The sequence below is a fragment of the Carassius gibelio genome, chromosome A6, assembly GCF_023724105.1.
Source record: "Carassius gibelio isolate Cgi1373 ecotype wild population from Czech Republic chromosome A6, carGib1.2-hapl.c, whole genome shotgun sequence".
Classification (NCBI taxonomy): Eukaryota; Metazoa; Chordata; class Actinopteri; order Cypriniformes; family Cyprinidae; genus Carassius; species Carassius gibelio.
Genome location: NC_068376.1, coordinates 25,469,879 through 25,488,594, shown reverse-complemented (window position 1 = coordinate 25,488,594; position 18,716 = coordinate 25,469,879). Strand labels below are relative to the sequence as shown.

Genomic DNA, 18,716 nt, shown 5'->3' with positions numbered 1-18,716 from the left:
CAATCACATCTATTCATCCGGAGATGCAGGGCAACCTGAGAGCACAGAGAAAGACTGTCTCTGGACCGTCTGAGATCAGTGTGCTCAATGCAATCAAAGTACACTGCTTTGCTTTGACTTTTTTTAGTTTGCTTTTTAAGCATTGGGTAGATTCTGTTGTTATTCTCTTGATGTCCATTTTACATAGTGCTGTTGCTTGCCATTTATTTTCCTATCACGGATATCAAAGCTTTGTGACTGCTCATGAAACAAAGTTGTGTTTGATTGTCCATCACAAACATTGTGAATTAAAGGAGCAGTTCCCTCTAAAACATTTTTAATGCTGTCATTTACTTCATGCCATTCCAAAACTGTATGTTGTTTTATTCTGTAAAATAAAATAAAACATTTGAAGAATCTTCATGTACCGTGGCTCTTTTACTGTATGCACAAAGGTACAACAGCTGTCACTGGGCAGGTCCCTCTAAACGGTACCACCCAATTGACAGTTTTTGTACCTTTTTTTCTTAATAGAGACGATCAGACCTTAATCAGGTTAGATGCCGTACTGAATTTAATATGGATGAAAACACGTCTGTGAGGATAGATTTACAGTCTTTACAATGAAAGTCATTGTAAAAAGGTCCTAATCCTGTAAAATTCACAACATTCATATCTGTTTTATGGAGTTTTGTCTACAATTTGTCTCTAAAAGATGTTTCATGAGCTGAACATCTGGTATTTTAAACAACAGTACAATCAATTTAACACACTGTGCTTTTATCCCTCACTGCCTAGTTTTTATTCCTGTCAAAAATGTTTCTGTGCGGACACTCTAATAGTTAGAGAGTCTGTCTTGTGACCCAAAGGTCATGGGTTCGAGTCTCATTACTGGCAGGGATTGGGGGGGGGGGGGGTGAATTACCCTGACTGAGGTGACACCATTGAGCAAACCAACAAACCCCCGACTGCTCCGCCAGGCATTGTGGTAAAAAATGGCTGTCCACTACTGCGGGTGTGTGTGTGTGCACTTGGAAGGGTTAAAATGCAGAGAACAAATTCAGAGAATGGGACTCTTTTAAAATTATTTTTTAATGTTTCAAGGAAAGAACAACAACAACAGATTATGGTATTTGAAATTCGGTGATAAATGACTATTTTATTTCATTTCTGGATAAACAGACACCATCTCCTAGGACAAATCCCTGGGGTATCCCACCATTTGTCATTACAACCATAATCCAAAGAAACCAAAGCATGTGTCTCTCTAGAATTAAAATTCCTCAGTTGTGTCTGAATATTAAAGAATATTAAGAATAAAATAGGATGAAATATGTTCTTTCTCAATGTGAATATATGGACCTTTGTCAGAACTTCAGGAACCAAAATCTGATCACAGCTAGAACATGTAAAAAACAACTGTTTACGAAAACATTAAAATTCTGTGCTTTTCTTTATTCTGTCAAATACAAAAAAAGAACATATTTTGAAGAAAGTATGTTTTTATCCCCTTATAATGAAGGTCACTGGGTTCCAATGTTGTTTTTAACTTTCATTATATGAATAAGAAATCATGACAGAATGTTCAGTTTAAATCTTAAAAAAAAAAAAAAAAAAAAATGCTGCTATTGAGAGCTTGTTAGTATAAGGTAACTATCAAACAATTCAATACACTGACAAACTAGATACAAAACCCAAAGCTGGAATTCAATCAGAAATGCCTGGAGCTTAATTTTACTGACATCATTTAGAAATTCTTCTGACAAGTCTGGTAAGTCTGGCCAAGTCAAAGAATATGGATCCAAAATTCTTCCAACGTTTCATGTGCAGCATGAGCAGACATGAATATTAAAGAGTTGCCTCCTAAAAAAAAAAAAAAACCTATATACAGATGTAACAATATGCAAATCTCCATATTCATCGGGAAGAAGGAGGCGGGAACCGGCGCACAATCAAAATCATTTTAATAGTCAGCCCCTCACGGCGACTGACGCGCACAAATAAAAGCCAAAACATAAAATAATGTCCCAGGCCTGGTCCTCTCTCGTCCTTCATGGTCGTCACTCCAGTTTTATATCCTTCCATCTCCTACGTGGGACTCAAGACCGGCGGTGGGGCGCAGGTGTAGCTCATCTCCAATCACTACACCTGGCCTCACTCCTCGTTCCCACGCCTCTCGGCCCCGCCCCACTCGCCACAACAGACTTCTCCAACAAGCACTATCATGCAAAGAGACAGACTAGAGGGTGGCAGAGGGTGACACAAGTATATACACAAAATAATAGTGCTGGCATATTGTCAAATGAATTAATTGATTACCACTGTAAACCAGCCAAAAATGTGTTTATGGCAAAAGACAATTGCTAGCATTTGATATCAGTCAATTTGATACCAAAATGCTTTTGGCCATCTCAAGAAATTCATCTTTAATATTGCTTTCACTTGAAGCTTCTCCTTATCTTAGAAAATGAAACACACCAATTTATTGCAACTGAAAGCATCCTAAAATCATCAAGCCTAATCAAGATAAAAAATAATAATAATAACTTTGTCTCGTGTTGTGTAACCAAATCTGGAATGAAATCATATAAATGCAGAGCAGAATGACTGACCCATTTCACCTTGCTTTTACAAAAATCTCTGATGTCCTGAGTACTTCAATGGCCAGCATGGGTGTTAGCAAAAGCATTGAGCAGTGTGCAATGTGTTTAAGAGAACATGCTGAGACTGTCTTTTATATGTATGCTTCCAATTCAGTCACCCTAATGAAAGCTATTCAGTATGATTAGTCAGTTATCTCCCTTAATAGGGAGAACTTATCACCTTGACGGTGCACGCTAGACACTGAGGCGAATGGTAATACATCCAAGCTCACTGGCATACAGGACACACTACCAGTGTGCACATGGTATATACATAATTTAAATACTATTTATACATATTTAATACTTTTTTTTTTTTTTGATAATTGTTATTATGATAGTTAGATTGATCAGTAACATCATTTTATCCATCATACGAATGTTCCCGTATCCCACTATCAAACCTGATGCATTTATTTCACAGAATTTGGTCAAACATGGTAAGGGAACTCTGCAAATGTGAGATTCCCACCATATAAATGAGGTTTCACTGCATAAATAGTACTCTCAAGTTTGGAAGATACGTCTGAACGAGGATAGCAGAGGCTTCACTGGCCTGGGGATGTCATGCTCATTTTCAATATATCAAATGTAAAGCCAGGTCTTATAATATATTCTAGAACACACAGTAAGACCGGGCAAGATAAATGCTGAAGGACAGTCGCTTCTGCTGTGGCTGGAGGTTTTTCCCCAGCTTTCATGAGAACAGACGCCTTGGCTCCTGTTAAAGCTGATGTCACTCAAATGTTATCTCTAGGTGAATGAGACACTGTCCTTATGGGGACCCGCTAGGACCTGTCCAACAGGAGATGGTGATTATTTGAGAGGATGCCATTTCTAGATCCATGCTCTGTCAACCCAAGTTTATGAAGTGTGGCATCCCTCCACTCAAGGTCATGTCAGTGGGAAAGCCAGCCGACAGCCCTGTTAGATGGCACTTAGAGCATGGGAGGATCACTCAGAAAGCTGGAGCAGATGGCAGTCATGTGACAAATGCCATATTCTGAAAAAAAGATGTAAAATAACAATGCAGATTTTAAACGAGATAGTGAAACTAACTAAACAGGTCTATCATTACTAGTTGTTACATTGCCAATATACACAAATCACAGTAAACATAACGGGCATATTTACATTTTGCTTTCCTACTGGGTATGCACATTGCATTTATATTTGACCACATTAACCCATCTCTGCAAAACGGATATAAATCCAATCTACTATTCCCGCACAACATGCACTCAAACCAACTCTTGTACTACCATTTACACTTGGTCTTATTGTGTTTGGATAGCTCCATTAAAAAGATGCACATATAAGTATACATAAAATATAAACAACATGAAATGAATGAAGAATATTTAAAAAATTTACTAGAACAGTTTGTTTCGTCATCAGAAAAGATAAAAAAAAAAGCATTACATCACTTATTTTCTCTAAATGTCACACTAATACTATGGATGGCCTGGGAATGAGTACATTTTCAGCAAACTTTCTTTTTCGGGTGAACTATTCCTTTAACAAATCATTAGAGTTTTGTTACAATAGGTCACAAATGCTCATGATATCTAAAAAGTACAGTGTCCTCGTCAATCTGATTTATCTTCATATGTAACATAAAAACAGATTAATAAACCTGCAATACAATTTATTCCACCACAGGTCCAATACAGGCTCAAAAATGTTTACTTCTTGTTGTGTGACATCTTTGGGGCTTTGGATGTGCTAGAGCTGTGCTTCACACATTTTTGCTTCATGACAAATGACAAAAAACAATCTGCCTTTTTGTCAGGTGGCATGAGAATCACGCATCATATGCTGCACTGAATGATATTTTTACCAGTCTGGTGGGACAGTCTGATGGGACAGTTCAAGTGTCAAGGTAGTACTGAAAGAAGTCATGGAAATAAATGCTGTAAACTGCAATTTAAAAATACACTTTTCCTCATAATGTAATTTAATTTGGGCAAAATCAGGTGCCTTTAAATTGTTTCATCACTCAGGACAAAGACTTTTTAAAAGAAAATAAAAGTTTGCTAAATGTCAGTGTTTTAATGCTAATTTTATTGGTTCTTCTCATATTGTCCCTTGGATTGTTTGTTTGTATATTTATGTATTTACACTAGCATGAATTAAATAAATGAAAGTGCCCCAATTATGCCATTTTTAAGGTTCCTAATATTGTTTTGGGAGCCTCCTACAATAGGTTTACATGCATGCAAGGTCAAAAATGCTTTTGTTTTCTCAAAATATGCATTTAAAACCACCTCACGCCCATTGCAATAGTTCCTTGTTTTGAACACTCAATAGAAAATATAAATAGCAATTATTAATCGTACATACAGGTTGTGATTCAGTGGAGCCATGCTGGTCCAAATAAACGGTGTACTGAGCCATCTTTGAAGAGCAACACAACACAGCGAAAGATTGGGTTTTTAATGGCCGGCTAATGTCCAACATAGGCAGGCATTATGCAAACGTTTAGCCATCACGAAAGTGGGATTAAAAAAGCAATATTCAAAATGGCATAATAAGGACACTTTAATGAATTAAAATCTAACCCTAACTCAAACTTTTTTTTTTTCCTAAATGACAATTAATTTAAATTCCTGAAATTCACATTCCAAATATTATACTGTTTGCTACTTTGATTCAAATTCAAGATTTGGCATTCTCAATTGATGCACAAGCCAAATGTTTGCAAATCTTCAACACCTGTCAAAGTCAGGCAGATCAGACGATATTTATTTTCAACTCTGATGTGGATTTCAACCATTACCATCTGCATTAGAGCCCAGCGTGTGCCTTGATCCGTGCAATCCCGCTGTGTTGACTGCACCATGTGGCAGAGGTATCTGTGTGCTCTGACCTCTCTGTGTTTACTGCACTTAACCATCTGGCTGCATCTGAGCAGCAAGGTCAGCTCTTAGACTCATTCAGACTTACATTCCCACAGCAGGTTGACTGTGTGGAGTAAATCACACAAGTTTGCGCAATATTTACATGGTGAAAACAGAGACTGCTTCTCTGACACTATAAGAGAGAGTGTTTTTCTAAAAGCATATTGGGTTATTTCAAGTCACACAAATGGAAAGGTAAAAGGCGCATGCAGTAATTATTATTATTACTATTATTTTTTTTTTTTTACTAATTAAAGAGTTTTACATATATAAAAAAAAAACAACAACAACAACAACAACAACAAAAAAACTGTACTTTTGAAATCCCCGAAACTCTTTCACAATTGCATTGCAATAACATTTCCGATGAGGAATAAAAAATAAAAAAAATACTATGTTTGTGCTTTTTAAGCCAGAATCATGCCAGAACAAGGCCAGTCCAGCCGCATTTAGCACTCATGCACAACGGTTTAAAAGATGGTAGGATTGAGTAAGGGTTTTGAAAGAAGTCCTTGTGTTCACCAAGGCTGCAGTCATCTGATTAAAAATACGGTAAAAATGGTAATGCTATGAAGTATTATTACAATTAAAAAAAAATAATAAAAAAATAATAAAATCTAGTTTAATCTATTTTAAAATGTAATTTATTTGTGTGATGACAAAGCTGAATTTTCAGCAGACATTATTCCAGTTTTCAGTGTCATAATTCTTCATAAATCATTCTACGATTATATGCTGATTTGGTATTTTTATTATTATCAGCAATATTAAATGGAGTTGTTTAGTATTTTTCTGAAAACTGTGATACTTTTGTTTTCAACATTCTAAATTAACAAAGTTAGCTATAAAGGATTTATTTTAAAAAAGTATTTTTTTTAAACAACATAAAAATCTTAAATTGAATGCATCCTTTAGTGTATAAATTTTGCGTTTATACACAAGTGGTCTATTTCCTCGGTAAAGTGCACACATGTCGAGACTTTTCGAGCCAATTACAAGAATGAAGCAAATAACACTAAGAATCTACAACTCTGAAGCCTTAATTTAAAGTTAATTCTCTGTAAGCTACAATATTAGGATATAAACCATTGCATTCAGAAGCACAATCCTGCACAATGCTGAATGAACCCACAAATTCTTCACTTCCAAAGGTTTAAAATTAGTCCTTGAAATCAACTGGTACTGGACAATAAACCGAAATCTAATCAACCCTGTTATTCACAAACGACGGGATTGAGTTTCCACCATCGGATTTTGCACTGCTGGCAGGGGGAAGCTCAGGTAACCCTCCTTATTACATTAACAGACACAACCAGTCTGCCCTGTAACTTATACATTATGCAAAGTGACAAGCTTATTTGTTTGGGGCACATGGGATTGATATGAGTGTAGACGAAATTGCACTCACTCAAGATGAGACAGTATTTATAATTCATATCCTCTTGCTGTTTTACACCATGAAAAGCAGAATAAGATTTTACTGCTTGGAATTAGATGAGCTCTAAAATCAACATTATATGAGTCTCATTCATTCTAAAAGAGAGGAAGGATTATTGGTGGAAGACGATTATATAATTGAAACAGCGTTTTTGTTTCTGCTCCATTAATGGCAGTGGGGTTTAGCCCATGCTAAAAACCTCAATTATCTTGTTGTCCATAACAGCTCACAAGGAAGCAATAAGCTCTTTAATGATGTTGGGTTGACGTTAGCTCATAAGCATTTTATGTACATTGTGAATCACATAATTCATATTTAAACATCAAAATATTTATAGATACATAGCGCTGGGTATACATTCATGCTAATAAATCCATGTAACTGCTCTTATAAAAGCAGCAGGATATGTATTAATGTTGAAAATTCTGAATCTTGAGAAGGCTAAGCTCACAGCCTAAGTCCCTCAAGCCATCATTAGCTTTTTATAGGTAACTTAAAACCAGTAAAACGCGTGAAATGGTAAAAATGAAGAATACATGATTATTAAATATTTCAGTATTTAAAAATCATGTATTCTTCAGGCTATTAATGCTAGCTTTAGTCCTGATCTAGTAAAAGTGCAGAACTGTCTGTACACCCCAAGCATTTTCTTTTTCTATATTGACATATTTCCTATTGAAACAGGAAACTGGATCAGGATATTGATTTGATCTTTTAGCCAGTATCCTTTAGTTTATGTCACAGAACTGGCACAGTTTGCAACTGCTGTTAGATGATGAAACTACACATTCTGGCACTCAAGAGCATTTAAGAATTGTACTTATAATTATAATTATTATTACATTTGGTTGAATAATTAAAATAATTAAAATCTCCAAAAGATTTTGGAAACCGTTTTCTCATGTCATTCTGTTTCTTTATCAAATCAGTCCTGCATTAAGTATGTTTCAATAATTTTTTAGATAGTAAATACTTGCAGTGTTTATACAGTAGGAATGGACAATATTAGCAGCACCTTATCAAGTATTTATTTGATTCTGAATCAACTAACTTTGGATATTTAATTATTTTAGTCTATTTTAGGGTTTGTATCATTTAACCATTTAACTAATTATGAATATTCTTGAAAGTAAAGTGACATTTTTTTTTTTCACCATCTCCATCAATTATAATATCAAACCCAATAACAGCCATACCGCTCGACTAAAGTGGTCAGCTAAACACGTTCAAGTGAAATTCTGCCAAATAAACAATTTACCTCAGTGACTGATTCAAGCCTGTCGAGTATTTGTACGCCTGCAAATGGATATGTGATGAGTAGAAATTGGGACACTAACATTAAGTTTCTGTTACGGCTGAAATTACAGTTCTTTCAAATTTTCCAGCACCATTGTAAGTCTTGAAAACCTGGCCATATGAGAACTGAAATGATTGAACAGTAATCATATATTTGAAATGTGGTCAAGAACAAAACAAACAATGGCAAGTGGCTCATCAGTAAAGAGAATCTCACTTTCCACGTACATTATCAGAGATATATTCACACTAGTTATCAGTGGTGTTGTCGTATTAGCTGTTAACTAGTTAAGCCCCAAGATCCTTAATTTGCCCTTTGCCACTTTAATGTCTCCTTTAATATTTTTCTCCCCCTCACATGGGTAAATTACGGTGTAATTGGCAAACATTGGGCCGCATTTCACATTATAGTAGAATGTAGCCTGTTCTCAAAAACTCCCACTCACCCATGAAAATTCTCCCGTGGGAATCTTGTACAAGACTTGTCCTTTAGTACATCCGCATTAAACCTGAGAAAGAGTCTCCATCTGTGAGATTCTTTAAAGCACAAAATAATGAGTTTCTACTCTGTGAAGCCATGCTGAAAATGAGCCATCATCTCTATACCCCGGTGGAATGTGAGCTACTATTGTCTCCAAGACCTTGTGCTCACAGACCATCTATCCTAGATCCAGTAACTCTCCCAGATTTCATCATTGGACTAGATCAGGGGTAGACAACATCGGTCCTGGAGTGCCGATGTTCTGCAGTATTAACTCCAACACTGAAAAAAAAAAAAAAAAACACTCACTTGTCTGTAGCCTTAGTAATCCTGAAGACTTTGATTAACTTGTTCAGGTGTGTTTGATTAGTGTTAGAGCTAAACTCTGCAGAACAGCAGCAATCCAGGATTGATGTTGCCTATCCCAGGACTAGACTGTGGTGATCCAGAAGGTGATCCAGAAGGTCTTAACCCAGAAGTTGGTTATTAAGTTCCTTGAGAGCCAATCTAAATGAGCTCCAGAGGTTGGCTGGACGTAACTGTTTTTTGCTTTGTTTTGTTTTTCCATACATGGAATGCAAAGGTAAATATTGTACTGCTAGGTTCAAAGAACAGTTATATAGTCGAGCATATTCAGGCAATGCCACAAGCAGTTACAACTTCTTGTAGGGACAATACAAATGACAAAGTTGGTGCACAATTACCAATGTGTCCAATAAAGGGAGGAGGCACTTCCAACCAAGCGCTCCAAATGATTTATGGATTGCAATTGTAGTTCCATGTTGGGAAATCAGGACCCCCTTGCCAAGAACATTGTGTTCTGGTTCAATACCAGCTGGGGACTGCATTACGGCTGCTTACTCTTAAGCAAAAAAAGATCAGACTGTGATTTATATTTGTGAAGGTGCAGATGGCAGAACAGTAGATCCTCAGAATTACCTGTGTTTACAGGATAGACTTTCTACTAACCCAAAGCACTGCTTAGATATGCCTGTTTCTATCTGAGGACAATTTTTGTGAGCTTTCAAAGCCTTTGAGTTGATCTTTATTTTTTTCATTAAACCTTACTGAAACCACAATGCATAAATCAGAGGAATGAAGGCTACCACAAAGGTCCTGAACCAGAAGTGCTGGCAGCAACAGAAAGAGAAAGAAAAGCCTTTTCTTTTTGTAAAGCCAAGCCTGTCATGCTTTTGGGCCACGTTGTGAATCCATTCCAGAAAAGCCTTTCCCAAACTGCTACAAACATAAACAAGCCAACTGCGGAGAAAATGAAGGGACGTCGTGGCCCTGAAGATAAAGTTAAATCAATCACGCCAATGCAAGTGTAATAGAAAAAGACAGTTTAAAGGTTCAGAATAATCACAGATGTCATAAGTTATTTTTCACTTCGGTGGAACATCGTGTTGCCTTGGAAAATAAAGATTGGAGACGTTTTGATGATAGAACAAGTGGGTGCTGATGAATGGAGCATACATACTACAGCTCGAGGATCAAGAGAGGTCAAAGAAAATATGGAAAAGTACTTCAATACTAAGTCTCAACACTTTTGTGTTCAAAATGTACTAGTATACCAAGAGATAATTCAATACAGTGAATATTTAAACTGACAGCTCACACAAAAATGAAAATTCTGTTATTTACACACCTTCATGTTGTTCCAAACCCATATGTTTTTTGTTTTTTTGTTTTTTCATAAAATGAAAGTCAATGGGGTCCAAAACAATGCTGGACCTCACTTGGCTGTAATTGTATGAAATGAAATGAAATTGAACACAGAAAATAATTTTTCATGTGTGTTCCACTGAAGAAAAAATGTCAAAAAGGTTTGGGGTAAACAATAACAGAATTTCCATTTCTGGGTGAACAACCCCTTTAAATTCAGATAACCGTTATTCTTTCTAGCATGCACGCACTCCACTTCTATGTAAACTATGCTGCCTATATTTTTATTATGAATTACGCTCTTAAATGTATATTCCTTACTGTTTTGTTCTTAAATTTCAGTGCTTTTCAATGCTTAGTGCAATTAGCCTGGCACAATTACTACGTGCAGTACACATGGAAAGCAGGTGATAAATGGAATTTTAAGGTATTTGTTAATATTTAGTGATTGTGGCAGAAAATGTATCAAATTGTGGCTAGATGTACGAGAATAACAATATAACTGGACTTATAAAATGGTTCTATGAAATACTTGATTCTGATTAGTCAACTGAAACATTCAACGTCAAATATTTCTGAAAAACTGAGTATTGATTTTTCTCAACTCAATATAAATCAACATTAAATGCATCATTATTATATTTTTACATATCTATGTAAAAAGAGTAAATATATACAGTCAGCTATACCTTATCACAAAATGTTCTCTTAAATACTCATTTGATTTTGGCTGTTTGCAACATTAGATTTTCTCAAATCCTTGTAGTGAATCTGGAATTAAAACAACACAGACAGCATGTGCAAATAAATAATGCTATCAGAAATTAATTCTTAGTGAATTTGTTCTCTGTTCCCTTTTTCAGCTGTCAAGTGAAATGGCACAATAAGACCATTGCTGCAGCACTAATAGTCATGGGTAATCAACACTCCTCCTTACACACACACACACACACACACACACACATACACACACACACACTGCCGCCTTCTCTTACTGTGTTTCAGTGTGCAAATTCTCTGATTGAACGATTAGCACTAAGAGGGACAGGCTTCACTTTATTGCAGATGTAAGCAGTCCATCAGAGAAACAGCTCATTAGAAATCTATTTAGTGTGAACAGCTTTAATCACGATGGTGACTTTTTAAATATCTCTCTAACATTAGTTTCAGGATTTCTTTCCTAAGCTATTGATTAAGATGTCATATGCTGAGCCAATTTGAGCCGATCAGATCATCTAATATTTTTTCACTACCAAACAGGCCAGGACTGATCAGATTTGATCATCCATTCAGCATGATGTGACATAACATTCAAATGTCAATCTGATGAGTTCCTGTTGAGATTTCATTATTATGCCACAAGTAAAAGTCGGATTGGAGTACACATGCCTTTCTTATGGGCTCTTTAATGGCTGTGGATATTGATCCATGAGTGCTGCCCACCACTATAAGTGCTAATTTGCTTTTTTGTCTTTCAAAAAGCATATAAGAGAAGATGTATAAAAAATAAATTAAAAAAATCACTTCATAAACTAACCAATTGCGGTGTTATTTTTACTGTTTGTCATATGGTAACCTTAGACTGCAAACTGCCAAGGGATTTGTGACATAATTTATTGTAAGTCCTGATTAGCTGGTTGCTTGCTAAATTACTATGTAATAAAGCTCAGGGCACAGAATTAATAACTTGATTCGATCGGTGGCTCTGGGGTCCCGAGCTTTTTAGCTGTTTTCAAAAAAATAAAAAATAAAATGGGTGACAGAGAGATTTGAGAAATTTTGAGCAAAAAAGATTTATAACATTAGTTACCATTATTTCTTTATCATTGTATATATCATAACTTTTATTTTGCAGGGGAAAAACTGAGAAGATAAGAATGAAACATTGAGCTCTGCCTCTGGTTCATGATAATACCACTTCTTACAGACAGCACTTTCCTAATCTTGCAGATTCACATTTTAAAGAACGCTTATCCTATTTTACGAGTGTCTCTAAAGCATTCGGTTTGTTCAAGCTCCATGTGCAATGTTTCATTCATTTGCAATTTGGTTTTCAGAAAAAAAGGACTGTCACAGCCATATGATTAGAATGAATATGCTCACTGTTTGGCAACAGATGGAGTCTATACCATTCAATTCAGTCACATTATTTACACCTGAATGACTCAAGTATCAATGCACATTAACTGGGTTCACAGCTTATTTTGCTGAATGCATAAACTGTCATAGACCAAACAAAGACTACGTTTTTGAATGGAATATAATTTAAATTGTTCAATGTGTATGTATGTATATGTTTTAGCCTCCTGTATAGTAATTTTTATTGTTTTATAGTACCACCCCCAAATAAACACTTCTGATCAGCATCGTTTTACCCTGAAAACCGTCAAATACATTAGGTTTTCCTCAGTCCACTAGTCATACAGGCAACTCACGGGCTAATCGATTTTGAAAATATGTAGTTTTGCTCATCCCTAATGGGTTGTGAAGACAAGAAAATATACCAGTAAAGAGAAATTTTGACCAGACTCACATTAGTCTACATATGCAGAATGGATTCGGTAATTCAACCCATGATGATGATGGAATTTACCTCCATGGACATGGATTCTATCTAGATAAAATATGTAAAATAGAGGCTCATCATTTTCATCATACACACTACTGATTGATTTGGACATCTGGGGCCAAGCGGTAACATTGGGAATCACTTAAATGAATGAAGCCTCCTTTTTGCAATGGTATATTAAGCTATTTGCTGCAAGAGATGAAAAAAGTTAATACAACAAGACTAGCAGTATTCCAAATGTTTCCTGCGGGACTTTTCTCAATTACATCCCACAGAAATTTCATTCAGAGTTAATGCAATGTTAATACTTGTGCTGAAGATGACTGCATTACGAAAAGGTTGGACGAATTAACTTAAACAAAAAAAATAGCATGCAGGTCCAGACATATCCATTCCGATCCCCTGAAACGCGGCTAAGCCCGATGAGTCGTTCTGACTGGCATGACATTTTGACTGGCACATTGTTGATTTCTGTACACTGGAGTGGTACATAGGGATTGTGTGGCATGAATGCTTTAGATAAAACTTGTCAGATCTCTTAAAGCAAACAGAACAATACAAAATCAGTGTTATGCAATTTGTGATAAGCACACTCTGGTTGGACTACGTTACGAATAGCCTTTGTTTGTTATACATCTAAAACACTGATAAAGTTTAAAAAGGGTCAGACACCCTGTGAGAAAGTCCAGCCACTAAGGACATTTCAGTAACCGTTTTTGTGTTCCGGAAACGTCACTAGAAATGCTGCACTGAAAGTTTTATGAGTCTACGTTGATGCACTTGCATGTTTAATAAAGATGCAGAGTGATTCATACACATTCAGTAACGGCAAGCCATGCATGGGAGTCAACTGTATTAGCCAACAGCCATTCCCACACACACACAAAATCCAACTGTATCTGCTTCTGGATGGAACCCTTCACGTTTATTCCTAACAAAAATGCTTCTTAAAAGCAATAAAACTAATTTTCTGAATGTATATTTATAAGCTCCATGACTTATTTCCATTTGAAAAGTTTAATAACAAAAATAAACTTTTTAAGTTTGCGACTTAACTTTGTTTCTACTCATAATGCACCAATAATGCAATGTAAATTAAACAGGAAAGTTTATAATCCTCTTAACATACATTATTTACACAGCAAATAATTAAGAAAGTCTTTCTAAAAAATTCCAGAGGCACTCTTCCGTTTGCCACTGCCGACTATGCATCCAAAAATGTTTAAAAGTTTAAATGAGCCTCGCAAGCCTCTGAATAGTTGTTAAAGCAAAATCCTTGGGCTAGAGGGAGAAATTTACATGCAAATCTTTACTAAACTCGGTGGGTATATCTTTCAATTTGAACTCTACTCATTGACCCCTGAAGAAACAAAGGCTATTGTGTGTGAGGAGTAACAACTTCTCCTGACTTTAATAGCCATACAAAGCCAAAAGTATGGTAAATATAATTTAAATTCCAAACCAAATCAGTTACAAGACCTCAGAAAATTTTTAAAACAGTAAATCCACTCAAGCCTGCAGCTATAAATTTAATTATGGTGTCATGGTTCTTTACCCTTACTTCACTGGTGCCATGAGAGTTTACTCTCATTTCTACTCACTTCTAATTAAATAGTTTTTTCGTGCTATGCTCTCCAAGATATCAAGAAAGATTTTGCAACCGTTTAGAAAATGAACATGGAAATCCATTGTAAAACATGTCCTATTGTAGTACTATTGTTTAGGAAGAACAATGGCAAGCCTTTCACCAGTTCCTTTTCTTCCTCGGGACAATAAATCAAACCTTCCTTTTCAGAAAGGATGATACCACAGTAATCTCAAAGGATGTACAGTTGAAAATAGACCACTGGCAGAGGACAGTTCTGTTTGACGTCTCAAAAAGTTGCTGTTCTGTTCAAGGCCTGGATATTTGGATGAATAAAAATATGATGCAGGTTAATATTCATAAAGCTGCCAATAAGCTGTGTTTTTCTAAAGTATTGTGGAATTAACTGCAACACACTGTATGAAAACTGTATGGAACATGATAATTCCATTCCCTTTTGCTCTAAGCATTGACAGTGATGCCTCAGATTTATTCACAAACTTTCTGCATACTGCCAAGAAGCATAACATCGAAGCAAGTGACTCAAAGGGTGGGGGGCACCAAACAATTTTCCATAATTCTACTGGAAAAACTATTTGTCTCAACATGAACCAATTACAGCATCTCTCTCTTCAAAACTCACCTTGGGAAACACTTTGGAGAAAATAGAAACGCCTTTCTTTGAGGAGAGTGCTTCTTATTAGGGCATTTCATCATCTTGTTGTTGGGCTTGTTAACATTTTGGCTTTTGGGGGAGCAGAATCACATCTCCTGCAAAACTAGCCAAATGTCCTCTCCAAGTACCTTCTAACGTCCTCCTTAAGCAAATCATATTAGCACCCATGGGAAATGCTAAATGTCACATAGCATCCATATCTGGGTCCACGTCTACACGCACACATATACTGGATCCAACACATTATTTTCTAGCTTAACCCTGTAAGATCTGACATGAAATATGTCAGAAAAAGCTATATAGAATGATACAAGAGAATATGAAGCTCATAATTTAGAAAGAAAAAAATATATGAGTATTCATCTTGAAATATTACTAATAAATGTAAAGTTTTTTTTCTGTTTATTTTTTTTTATATATATACGTTTTACTTATAAAAATCAGTAAAGGTTTCACAGCACAAAGAGACATGTCCCACAGCCTGAAGGTGGCCCTTTTAGAATTATACTAAAAGGTCTTTTACTTGCTAAAAATTACAAACTATGAATCAGATGATAGAAGGCATGAAGTAGATTGTGTTTTCAGCCATGTTTTGATTAATTTGATAATTATAAGCCTTAGAAAATTAACATACAGTGAGCTTAAAAGGGTTAATACTGTATATGCAAGACATCTGTTGCATCTGGCAAACAGTGTAAATGTAACACAATCACAGACTCTTCTAATATTTAAAGATCCTGTTATATATTACAAGCATGTATTGTTTTCAAAGGGAACTGGTGGACTGACACTTAACTGGAGGCAGCTGCTTATGATATGAGTTGTGACATGAGCAGACAGCGGTTTGCTTGAGGTGCTCAACCGCGGCGCGTGTACCATCTATCTCTAAGATCACTATCACCTTGCTGGAGATGAGGCCTGTAGACTTCAATCCCACAGATGGAGTGGCTTGCAATATAAACTCATAACCAAGAAGACCAGACAATCCAAAACTAAAATTTATTTCTCCAGTGAACTTCCCTGACTTTTCAGTCATTCATAATTGCAATAAAGGCACATTTACACCAAGAAAGATAGCTTCTGTATTACTATAATTACCCTCAACACATACAGTATGGATAAGGTAGGAGCTTAAAGGGATACTCCAACCCAAAATGAAAATTTTGTCATTAATCACTTACCCCCATGTCATTCCAAACCCGTAAAAGCTCAGCTAGTCAGCTATGTTTTTTATGTGCTCTCTAAGGCCCAAGTTTGCCTAAGAGCAAACAATATACAAGCAAAGACAAGTGTGTCATCTTCAAAACCACTTTAACACCTTTTATACAGACCTACAGATGATATATATGCACACAGGCTGTGAATTAGCCCAACATTTTCAGTTCACTGTTTTTATTTACACTAATCAAAATGTCAACAGAAGGGAGTCAGTGAAGTGCGTGTAGTCTCAGATCGAAATCATAGCTTTGGTAAGTGTATGCTTTGGTTGGGGGAGGCTGATATATGAAGAGTTATCTCTCTAGAAAGTTGTTTTATTAGCAGATGTTAGCAGAAGGTTATACACTCAACACCATCTGGAGACATGGCAAGAGAAGCTGCTGTACTTCGATAATCAACCATACAGAATGACATCAGACATACAGAAAAAGCAAGTGTGCATACTGGCTTGTCCTAATAATTATTTAGTCAGCTTCTGGTATTTAAACTCCTGGGAACCTCAAGCATTCTCCCAGAAGCATTTACTATTTGCAAGTGTGACGTACACACACACACACACACACACACACACACACACACTTATGTTTACATGTTTTATTACACAGTTCAGTGATAAATGTGACCCTACACAAAAAAAAACAGTCTTAAGTTGAACAGGTATATTTGTAGCAATACACAAAAAACATTGTATGGGTCAAAATTATAGATTTTGATTAGTAGCCTAATATGCATTGGTAAGGACTTCATTTGGACAACTTTAAAGGCAACTATCTCAATATTTAGATTAGCACCCTCAGATTAAAGATTTTCAAATAGTTTTATGTTGACCAAATATTGTCCTATCCTAACAAACCATACATCAATAGAAATTATTTATTCATTGTATATATAGCTTAAAAAATGGATCCTTATGACAGGTTTTGTGGTCCATGGTCACAAATAGTCTTATAAACTAATTTTAAACAGTTGGCAATATTATATTAAACCTGAGAAATATAGTTCAAATATTAGATTAGATTTTGGCAGACTTTAAAAACGCAACCACAACAAAAAAATTAAAATCTTCATTCAGTGGCAAGGTGTAACAGTCCACATTATCTGAAAATTATGATATTCCAAAACAATACGCTTCTCGCATTATTCCCTGTTTTGGGGGAGCAGTTGACCATTATCTTAGTAGTGAGAGATGTCTTCCAGCGTGACCATTGCTGTTCCTTTACATAATTAAAGTAATACTGATTTGACTATCTCTTTAAGAAGGCAGAGCCGTTAAAAACAGCACAACTTTTAAAAACGAGTCGCAAGAGCATTGTCGACATCTTGCTTCAAGAAACGCGCCCTGTGCGTCGCATTCCAGGTCGGATACACACAGTAGTTACATTTATATTTTAGAACCCACATCAAACTGAGTTTAAACGTGTTAAAAAAAAACTCGGTCGTGACTTCTTAATAATTCAGAAGATCACTGAATGAACGATATTTAAACGCTTTAGTGTAAGGCATAAGTGTCCTTCAGGTACGTGATTTCGCAGGACAACTCAAAACGCAGCAAACGCGTGGCGCGTATTGGCGCGTCCCCGTATAACCGCACTAAACAACATAATCTGTCAGTCAGACTTTTAGATATACTAAACATATAGTTTATATCTGTATAAATACATTGCAGGAATGCAATAGATTGCCTTACCTTTGAATCAAGCTCGGTTCCAGTAAATGCCGTGAATGGAGACAGTGGGGAGCGATGTGGTCTGCTGGAGGAGACACAGTCACTGAGGTCTGCTCTGCTGTGTCCGAACTGTTGCCTGTCTCCTCTCTAAGCGCATGTAATGTATGCTATTCTTAACTGAACGAAACCCCTCCCCTGCTTCACACCATGTTTTCAGCCACATTTAATTTAGAAACCGATTAGCTTCTCCAAATCCATACAAAAAGAACTACCTGTCGAAATGATTTCTAGTCCTTATCCATACTCACTTCACTTGGCATACTGTAATGCACATTTTAAGTTCCATCCGTCAGTGATGCAGTGTCGAAATATACGATGAGGTCAGTGTTTAGATTGTTTGTGAAAAGAGTTTTATTTTTCATTCACAGCCTAACCACCAAAAGGCAGATTAAACTTAACCCGTTGGGAATACATGTGTAAATAAACCAGTGGCTCCTTAAATGATAAACACTGCACACCGTTTTTGCAAGTGCTTAAGGTCCTTAGACATGTGACCATAGTTGTCATATTAAAAGATTAAATATATTTTCTGATTGTCTCC

General features: G+C 36.1%; 1 protein-coding gene across 1 annotated transcript in view; it reads right to left on the bottom strand.

Moving 5' to 3' along the window:
• The window catches only part of LOC128015871 (contactin-4-like), an 80,430-nt gene extending 62,181 nt beyond the window's left edge, over window positions 1-18,249 (bottom strand). Inside the window, exon 1 of the mRNA XM_052600088.1 lies at window positions 18,137-18,249. The gene's annotated coding sequence lies outside the window, so the exon portion shown is untranslated. The remainder of the gene's footprint in view (window positions 1-18,136) is intronic.
• Window positions 18,250-18,716: the final 467 nt, after the last annotated feature.